Source organism: Panthera leo, chromosome B4 (assembly GCF_018350215.1).
Source record: "Panthera leo isolate Ple1 chromosome B4, P.leo_Ple1_pat1.1, whole genome shotgun sequence".
NCBI lineage: Eukaryota > Metazoa > Chordata > Mammalia > Carnivora > Felidae > Panthera > Panthera leo.
This window is the reverse complement of record NC_056685.1, coordinates 26,664,090-26,673,900: the sequence shown is the minus strand read 5'-3', so window position 1 is coordinate 26,673,900 and position 9,811 is coordinate 26,664,090.

The window sequence follows — 9,811 nt, the reverse complement described above, 5'->3', positions numbered from 1 at the left end:
TGAAAAATCTGATGTCATTCAGATTCCTGTTCTGCACATAGCCTGTTTTTTCTATCTGAAAAACCTTTTTAAAAAGATGTGTTTATTTATTTTTGAGAGAGAGAGAGGGAGGAGAGAGAGAGAGAGACAAACGATCCAAAGCGGGTTCTGTGCTGACAACAGAGAGCCCAATGCTGGGCTCGAACTCACAACGAGACCATGACCTGAGCTGAAGTCGGACATTTAACCGATTGAGCCACCCAGGCACCCCTCTCTCTGAAACCTTTTAAAGATCTTTTCTATGTTCCTTGGGTCCAGTTCTAATATGACTCTTGGTAGCTTGCCAAAAGTGATTACCCTCTTGAAATAAGCACACATATACGAAGTTCCCAAGGCAGACCCTGAAGCAAGACCCAGAGAACCGAGTGCGTTAGATGGGTCTGCGATTCTGTCCCACCTCTCCCTCAGCAGGACGAGGAGACTGATTTATGAAGACTTCTACGGGAGCACCAGCACTGCTGAGCTGCTCAGAGGGAGACGTGGGTCAGAGCTGCTGGTAGGAGATACGGTCACAGAATTAGAGTCTCCAAGAGCAAGAGGGACAAAGGATCCGTGACCAGCAGAGGCCAGCTGCAGCACTGAACTGTCAGGAGCAGTGGAGTCTAGTTGCTTTAACGGACGGAAAGTTCCAAAAGGTAGCCATGGAGTCCTGGAGTGCAAAGATCTATGGAGACAACAAGAGAAAATGGTGCTCCCAGGAGCAGGAAACATGAGTAGCCAATAAGGGTATTGAATTTATATACATAATATACAATATATAATACAATGTATTATTATAATATGTAACATATAACATTATATATGAATAAATATAAATGTATACACATCATACATAAACGTACAATTTCTATAAACACGCATGTGATTATCATCATTACTCACCTCATGAAGTTTTATTTGTGTTGGGAAGAAATACGATGATTCGATTTTAGCCAGAAAGCCTTCAAAACTGCAAGGATGTAGTCATCTTTATCTTCTCTTGCAAAGAAAAAAATCTGTGGTAAAGTATTGGATAATAAACAGAATAGTATAGGCTGTTTGAGCATATGTATGTACAATATTTTATAAATAAATTCCTGTAATGTTTGTGCTTTTTTTTTTTTAAAAGGTTTTTAAAAATGTTTATTTATTTTGAGAGAGAGACACAGAGTGTGAGCGGGTGAAGGGCAGAGCGAGAAGGAGACACAGAATCCAAAGCAGGTTTCAGGCTCTGAGCTGTCAGCACAGAGCCCAACGCGGGGCTAGAACTCATGAACCGTGAGATCATGACCTGAGCTGAAGTCAGATGCTTAACCAACTGAGCCACACCGGCACCCTTAATATTTGCTTTTTGTAGAGGATGGGGAATATATTTAGGTGGAGAACAACAAAAAGAACTTCTGTTTTATCTATAGTATTGTTATTTTATTTTACTTTTTTTTTTTTAATAAAAAAGAAGATGGAAAGAAATATCAACAATTTAACAGTAGTCAGTTCTGGGTAAGTAGGCATAAGGATATTTGTTAAATATTATTTAACATTTGGATTATTTTGACTTTTTTGGTATTTGGTAAATTTCTCAAAATTACAAGTAGAAAGAAAGAAAGAGAAGAAGTCAAGGCATTAATTCTGGAAAACAAGTGATTGCTCTGTGATTGGCATGAACCATGAGGACAACCAGGAAAAGTATCTGCTACGGATTGAACGGCCGTGTCCCACCCAAATTCATATGTTGAAACCTAATCCCCAAGGTGATAGTATTTGGAGGTGGGAGCCTCTGGGAGGTGATCAAGTTATGAGGGTGAAGCCCTCTCAAGTGGGATTAGTGCCTTTATGAAAAAGATCTTAGCGAGCTCCCTCACCCCTTCCGCCGCGTGAGGACACAAAGCAGATGGCCATTTATGAGCAAATGACTCTCCTTCCAAATCTGCTGGTGCCTTCGTCTTGGACTTTCCAACCACCATAACTGTGAGAAACAAATTTCTGTTGTTTGGAAAGCACCCAGTTTTATGGTATTCTGTGATAGCAATCCGGAGAGAGTAAGATAGCATTCTGGGGACTGATTTCCCACCAATTCTTCCCACGTACAAGGTACCAGAAGATGCGGAAAACAACACTGATGGAGGTTTGTGTGCCCGTCAGGACAAAAGTGGTGCTGAGGGGTGGGGGATGGTGATATTTGTCTCCTTGGCTTTTCCGGATGGATGGAAATTCATCCCCGTGGGGTTTTTCACATTTCACTTGACCAACATTAACACACACACACACACACACACACACACACACACAACTCTGTTAATGTAATTTACTTCTCTGATATTTGTTTTTTTTTTTCTGATGTGTTCAGGAATTTTACTAAAAGGAGCACAGCGATCCAGGTTAAGTGTACTTATAAAATGAGACTCAAGAGAAATATTAAAATGCTTTTCTTACCCCGTCAAGAACACTTTCCTTTGTAAGGCGGAGTCACCCAGAGTTTTTCAAAGGATACAGAGGGTGCTAGTGACTACAGGTGACAGTGCAGCCTGGGAGGGACGCCGGCGCTGAGCCAACAGCACGGGGTCAGGTCAGGTCGTGGCTCCGTTGTGTGACCTTGGGCAAGTCTCTTCGCCTCTGGCTTTAGTTTGCTCCTGCGTAAAACAGGAGGTAACAATATCTCGCATCACGGAATTACTGTGAAAAATAGCGTCGAGTGAGATAATATTTGGCAAAGTACTTTGGAAATGGCAGAATTACCCCCAATGACAGGGTATCTGAGTTCCTATCACTAGAGCAGCAATATTCAACCAGTGAGAGTTTCAGGGGAAAAGATCCTCTGCATTATTTGATTTTCTGATATTTTCAGAAGTGTGGTTAAAAGTCCTTCTTGAGGCAACCTTTCTTACAGATTTTTCTAAGCTTCTCGTGGCCTCGTACTTGCTTTATCAGGCTCTACCATGTTGAACAGCCTCCCTTCTGAGTGAGGGTGGTGTCTGTCAGTTTCTCTTCGGTAAAGTGACCGAGTTTTATTTTCAAATGAACAAGTAATTTCCGGGGAGATACTTTGAGACCATGTCAATACCCTGTTCCTAAGACGTTTACCCACTGGCTTCAGCATTTAGTATTAACGTATTTCTGATTCCCTTGTCCCCTCCACATTCACTGGTTGGCACTCTACTGTAAGGAAGAGCTTTCCTCTTTCCCCATCAACTTCTTTGTTCCTTTATTCATTATTATCAATAGTAACTAGTGGAAGTCTATGCAGTGGGTTTTAAGCCATTGCTGGCATTCCTTACTCTGATGTTCCAACTGTCCCCACTTTGGCCAGTGGGAGTGTTTTAAGGATACTCAGGATTGTTTTAATCGGGATATGAAAACATCACACACAAGAATGACTGTTTTGCAGGAAGACATTTTTTTTATATGCACAGATCCCTTGAAACAGGAGACACAGCATGGGGCCACATGGGGAGGCACCAGTGTCAGTAAAGGAGGCAGACGAAGTGAGGGGAAAATGGGGGAGGCCTTTCCTGTAGTTTCCATGGGCAAGAATGGGCCAGGCAAGGTAGGCAGGGGTAAGAGTGGCTAGTTCGAATAATTTCAGCAGGCTCTGGGTCAAAGGGGCTGTCCTTAGTTGCCTAGTACTGGGGCCTGGGGTGATTAGGGCAGGGGAACAGTGACCCTGAGCACGAAAGCCTGATAGAGGAAGAGGTTGGAGTGTGGGCTCTGCAATGATTGGCCTGCGTATGAAAACATGAGTCACTGACTATGTTTAGGAATTAGGTACCCCTGAGGGACAGTTCCTCCAGGGTCAACAAGGCCCCAGATGTCAAAGCATTAAAACTAGAAACTAGAAAATGGGGTTATTACAGGGAACCCCAAACTGGATGATATTCCCATCATTCCTTGAGTTTTCTTTACTTCCTGGCACAGAGTGTGCCCAGGTTCCCATCTTGTCTGGGAAATGAACTCGGAATTATTTTAACTTTCAAAACCCGTAATGTATCAAATAAACCCACACATCTCAGGCTCCCGAGGGATTTCTGAATTCTGGCTACTGTGGGTTGGGGGTAAAAGAGCTTGTGTTTCTTGGGGACTGCAAGTCTCAGGAAAAATCAGGGGCTGGAGAGGGGATCAGGGACGAATTTGGGGAAAGTCAAGTGTGTCTCATCCTGTACTTCCTGATGGGGCCTCCGTCACCACTTCCAACCACAGAACGTCTCTGTGAACAAAGTGGCCCCACCCAGCTGGAGCTGAACCTATTCTCCTCTTGGGATTTTGGACAAAGTCACACGACTAGAAAGATAGACCTCCATGACAGGACTCTATTAGCAATGTCTAGCTAATTGGCCAAGTAGACTATGTTAGTGGGGAGCCCTCAAAGCAAGAAAGCTGAGTGCTGAGATCTTAAGCGAAACCGCCAGGAGCTGGCCAGGGCCAATGGTAGAAAACAAAATGCAGCTGAGTACATTTGAAGATCTGATTGGCTTTTATAAGTGATTCCAGAATGGGGCAGCAGCCTGTCTTGCAAGACAAGAAGCTCTGAGGAACTGTACAAAATGAAAGGCTTTTATCGGAAGGAGGATGGGGCAAGGGAGTTGGTAGCAGAAGCAAGAAAAGATTGTTTCAAGCAAGGTCACTTCCTTCAGGGGGACTCATCAGACAGATCAGCCCATGCTCCATCTTCCTATGGGGACTGGGGGTACCACATGGCCGATTGTCTCACTGGTGCCTGATCAGAAAACTGAGACTACATCTCCCGGACAGGCTGCAACTGCACTTTTGTTACATATGGAGCCCTTGGTGACTTGGCCTACGTGATTCCATTTTGGGCCTGTGGTTTCCTTTTCGCACCTAAAATCACATCAAATTGCACACGCACAACCTGACTCCTTGTTACTCTACAGGCAGTGCACAGACCAAGAGCATCAGCATCGCCTGGGAGCTTGGTAGAAATGCAGGATCTCGGGCCGTACCCCACGCCTGTGGAATCAGAGTCCACATTTTAAGGGGCGCCTGGGAGATTCGGCCGGTTGAGCGTCCGACTTCGGCTCAGGACATGATCTCACAGCCTGTGAGTTCGAGCCCCACGACGGGCTCTTTGCTGGCAGCACAGAGTCTGCTTCAGATCCTCTCTACCTCCGCGCTCTCTACCCCTCCCCCACACTTTCTCTCTCTCTCAAAAACAAATACTAAAAAAAAAGAAAAGAATCCACATTTTAACATGATCATGGGTGATACCTAGTTAAAGTTGGAGAAACCCAGTTGTAATAGACCAACCTGGTGCTGCAGATGTAAACGGGGAATGGATGTGGCTTGGGCGTATACAAGGTGCCGGGCAGTTTGTTTTCCTGAAATACATCCCTACAAAACCAAATAAAATCTTGTTCGTGAAGGCCTGTGGGATTAGGATTCATATAACTGCCACAGGAGAAAAATGTATCCCTTCCTGAAATTGCCTCAATGTTATGTGACTATAAGCGGTTCTGGAAAATGTAACTGAGTGTTTATGTTTCTTATGTTATGTGAGTTTTAGTCAGAGTGTTGCTATGTTGGTACAGGAATGACTTTAGGTTTCCAAGCATTTTTAAGGTTGTCGGGGAGGAAGAATTTCCTCTACCCTGCAAGGTCCTTTTAGCTGGACTAAGAATCGAATTGCCATGAGACAGATTAACAGGAGGAAATCACGTTTAATGCGTATGTACGAGGAATCCACACAGACACGGAAATTGCAAAGACAATGAGGTAATGAGGTGATGTGATGCTTATATGAGCTAAGGAGAGGGGTTGAGTCTAAGGATACAAAGGAGAAACAGACCGTTAGCCGGAAGGTGAGAAGAGATGTTTGGGAAACAAAGTTTGCCCTACGTATGGTGCCAATAGGTTTCTTAGGTAAAGAAAAATCTGTGTTAATAGTTCTCTTCTTGGTATAAGCAGGCAGTTGGGGAGGTAAAGAGCTATTCCTGAATCTTCTGGGTCTTGATTGTTTTTCAATGTTTTTGTTTTGTTTTTGTTTTGAGAGAGAGAGAGAAAGAGAGAAAATGAGAGCAGGGGAAGGTAGAGGATCTGAAGCTGACTCTGCACTGACAGCCACGAGCCCGACGCGGGGCTTGAACTCACAAACCTCGAGATCGTGACCTGAGCCGAAGTGGGAAGCTCAACCGACTGAGCCACCCAGGCGCCCGCATCTTGATTGCTTTTAGCTCCAAATAATGATCATGCCAATGTGGCCCTGCTCGGGGCTGCCTGCCCTTGGCCTTGATTTGGGAATGAGCAAAACTGGAAATACAAGGGTGGTTCTCAGATGCGCTTCCATTGAGCCTTGGAGTGGAAGTCTCCTCTGGATGTCTCTGATCTGCCTCACCAGTTTGGCCTACACCAGGGTGTTCTTTGCATCTTAGGCCATACGACACCTGCTTCTGTGATTAGAGTACACTTTGGGGTGCAGATCTTAGGCCATGTCTCTAAGGTGGCTTCCCTAGAAGCCTAGTCCAGCACCTTCTTCTAAAACATTGAGACCCACCCTCAAGGAGGCTCCAGCAGAGTCCCTGTCAAGGTGCCGGAAGCTGGTTGGGCTGGAGTCCTGCAGTGTTGACTGGCCACTGTATACGCCACGCTCACCTGGGCCCTCAGAGAGGACAACCTGACGGCCCTCCTCCTGGGACAAGTTTCACTGCTCGCACCTCCGTACCTACCAAGGTGGGGATGGCTATTTGGATTGCGGCCAAATTGGGACGAGAATGTTAGTGCAATATGAAGAAGGACTTAAACTATATAAACGGTAGTGACAAACTTACTCCGCTGAGGCAGAGCTGGACGCCTGGTGGTGTTCGTACCTGGGACGCCGATGTGCATTAAACACGTCAGAGCCAGCGATGTCCTCACATTCTGCAGGGTGACTCGGGATCCTGGGGGGTGGGGGGGCGGGACCAGGAGCGTTTGTTGCAAGTTGCACGTGTGTGCGCGTGTGCATGTGTGTGTGCGTGTGTGTGTCGAGGTGGGAGGAGGTTTTGCTAGTATCACTTATAGAGAGAAGTTCAGAATAAAAACTTATAGGCTCAAGAGCACCTTAGAGACCCAGTCCCCAGATTTTACAAATGAGGAAACTGAGGCCCACGGATTTGAAACGAAATGTCCACAGGGACACGGTCATTACTGGGTAGCAGATCCTTTTACTCGAGGACGCTGGGAAGCTAGTCAAGAGACCTCTCCCCTCTTAGCTGTCCCTCTGGCATGTTCCTTTTTGTTCCGGTAGAAAGAAGGTGGGTAGGTGGTTTTCATGACAAAAAGAAAAAAAAAAAAACTATTCAATGTGACACAATAATTATTTTTCAAAGATTCCCTTGTACTAACATGTGACGTTATAGAACTATCTCACTTTTAAGACTTCCTTGACCGGTTACATTTCGTGTTTCCTAGTAAGAAAGCTATGGTTTCAGAGATCATGTGATGAACATTTAACTGTGGATTTGTTTCAGTTTTAACTCAGGGTTTGGTCCTTACACACACTCTCTTCCTCCTACTGTGTTTGATATCAGATATTGAAGGAGGTAGATTTTACTCTTCTAACAAGCAATGGCTGAAACTCAGAATCAATCAGCTAGTAGATTGCTCATATACTTGGCATATCAGGAACCATATAAAGGCTATGTTTGAGTTCTACGTAGATGTGAACAGTCAGGAGAGGAATTTTGGTCAAAGATAAAAGACCCTTTTTCTGAGTGAAATGATATCCTCAAGCACGGACTTTCTGGTTCTCCAATGAATTGATGAGGAAATACGAAAAACAGAAAAGGCTCCATAACCGTGCAGAAAATTAGGGAAAATTCCCCCCCTGCATCTGAGAAACTCCATTTCCTTTCTTGAGAAACAGCAGTGTCCTTGGGAAGGTAGGTGGAGGAAATTTTATCAGAACCCTGTCATCTAAAGGAACAATGATTGAATGAAAGCAGGACATTTATCCCTATGACAAATGTTTACTACACTTACTATGTACTAGGCATGATCCTACTTAGTGACTGTGAGAGACAAAAATCGCTTCCCTTCTAGAACTTGCGTTCCAGAAGGGGAGAGAGACTAATGAAAGAGTGCCCAGAGGTCTCAGTGAACAAAATGGGAGGGATTTATGGGCGTGAGCCTGGGGCTATCTGGGGAAAGCATGACCTACGCTGCTCCAAAGAATGTGCAGGAATAAAGGTAATATTCTGAATACCGTGGACTGAAAACGTATGATCCCCTCAAATTCAGTGTTAACATCCTAACCCCCAAGGTGGTGATGCTTAGATGTGGGACCTTTGGGAGGTGACTGGGTCAGGAGGGTTGGAGCCCTCATGGATGGGCCTGGTGTCTTTATGAAAGAGACCCCAGAGAACTCCTTCCCTGGTCCACGAGGTGAGGACACAGTGAGAAGACAGCGTCTGTGAACCAGGGAGTCGTTCTCCCCAGACGCGGGGTCTGCCGGTGCCCGGATCTCAGAATTCCTAGCCTCCACAGTTGTGAGAAATGAACGTGTGTCGTTTAAACCGCCCAGATCACAGTGCTTTTGTTACAGCCCAAACAGACCAAGACAGATTGCACCCCTCGGGCCACAGCCCAGCCACGTGTCTGAAGTCCTGAGATGGTGGCAGCTGACGTGGGAAGCTCCTTCACTGTTCCCGGCTCGCGTCAGATTGTCGCGGCTCTTGCTCCAAAGCTTTATGACAAATCATGCCATCGGGGCAAGACAGTGTGTGCTCTCATCGGGCCACCTGGCACTTGGGGGGCCCTGGTGAGTGATTAACTCTTGGAACCTTATCATTTGTCTTAGCTGCAATCTCTTTCAGCAATCAGTTTACCCAACCCCGGCATCATTTGTGTGAATCAGAAAGGCCCTTTGTCCCTCCCAGCCAATTAAGGCCACCAGCTTTGCAAAAAAAACGGCTCCAGAATGTTTCAGGCCCGGAGATGAGATTCCATCTCGCCAAGTGCAAGGTTAGAATTTGCCCCGCCCTCCCAGCTGGGGGCCGCTGCCCTTCCCCTTCCCAACCCTCTGCTTCAGAGGCCTCAAAGGAGGCTGTTCTCCCTGCGGCAGGGACAAGGCTTGACTCTGCAAACACATACCTTCCCACCGCCACCCCAGAAAAAAGAACCAGGGCCTGGGACCCAGTTTGCCCCACATCCACGTAATCTATTCTCCCCAACGGACTTTCCGGACTTTCCGGGGAAACCTCTGCTTATTTTTCTTTTAGTGTCCCTGTCCTCGGGCAAGTACTGCTTTCATGACTAAGGCCTGTTAGCGTGGGTTACTGCTCACCCGAATGGGTCTTTGTGGAACACAACCCAAAACGGGTTCCTTTTATTCTCCACCCCCCCCCCCCCCCCCATTCTTCCTCTTCTAGCTGCTTTCCTGTTCCCTTGGCTCTGAGGGAGAACTGGCTGAGAGAGAGGCTCGCAGGGTTCTTCTGGTGATTCACCTGGGGATCGTGAGTGGAAACTTCTGGGTGAACCGGTGTACTTGTGATAGCTCCTGAAACTATCCCGGTTCCCATGGACCCCCGCCTCCCTGGGGAACTGTGAGGGGCTGGTTGGGACTGGAGCATGAGTCTGTCACCCGAGCTAAAGGGGGAACAGAAGCCGGAGGAAGGCAAGAATCTAGAAGCTAAAAGGATTGTTCAGAGAGTTACCAGAACAGAGGGTTCAGGAGCAGTTGTGATGGGGGAGCATGAGGCAAGCTGACCCCCTGCCACCCACCCCCAGGTGGGACACGTGTGGCATTCCTCAGCTCCTGGCCGCCCAAGAACAAAGGAAAGGGAAACACAAATGGTTACACTGATAG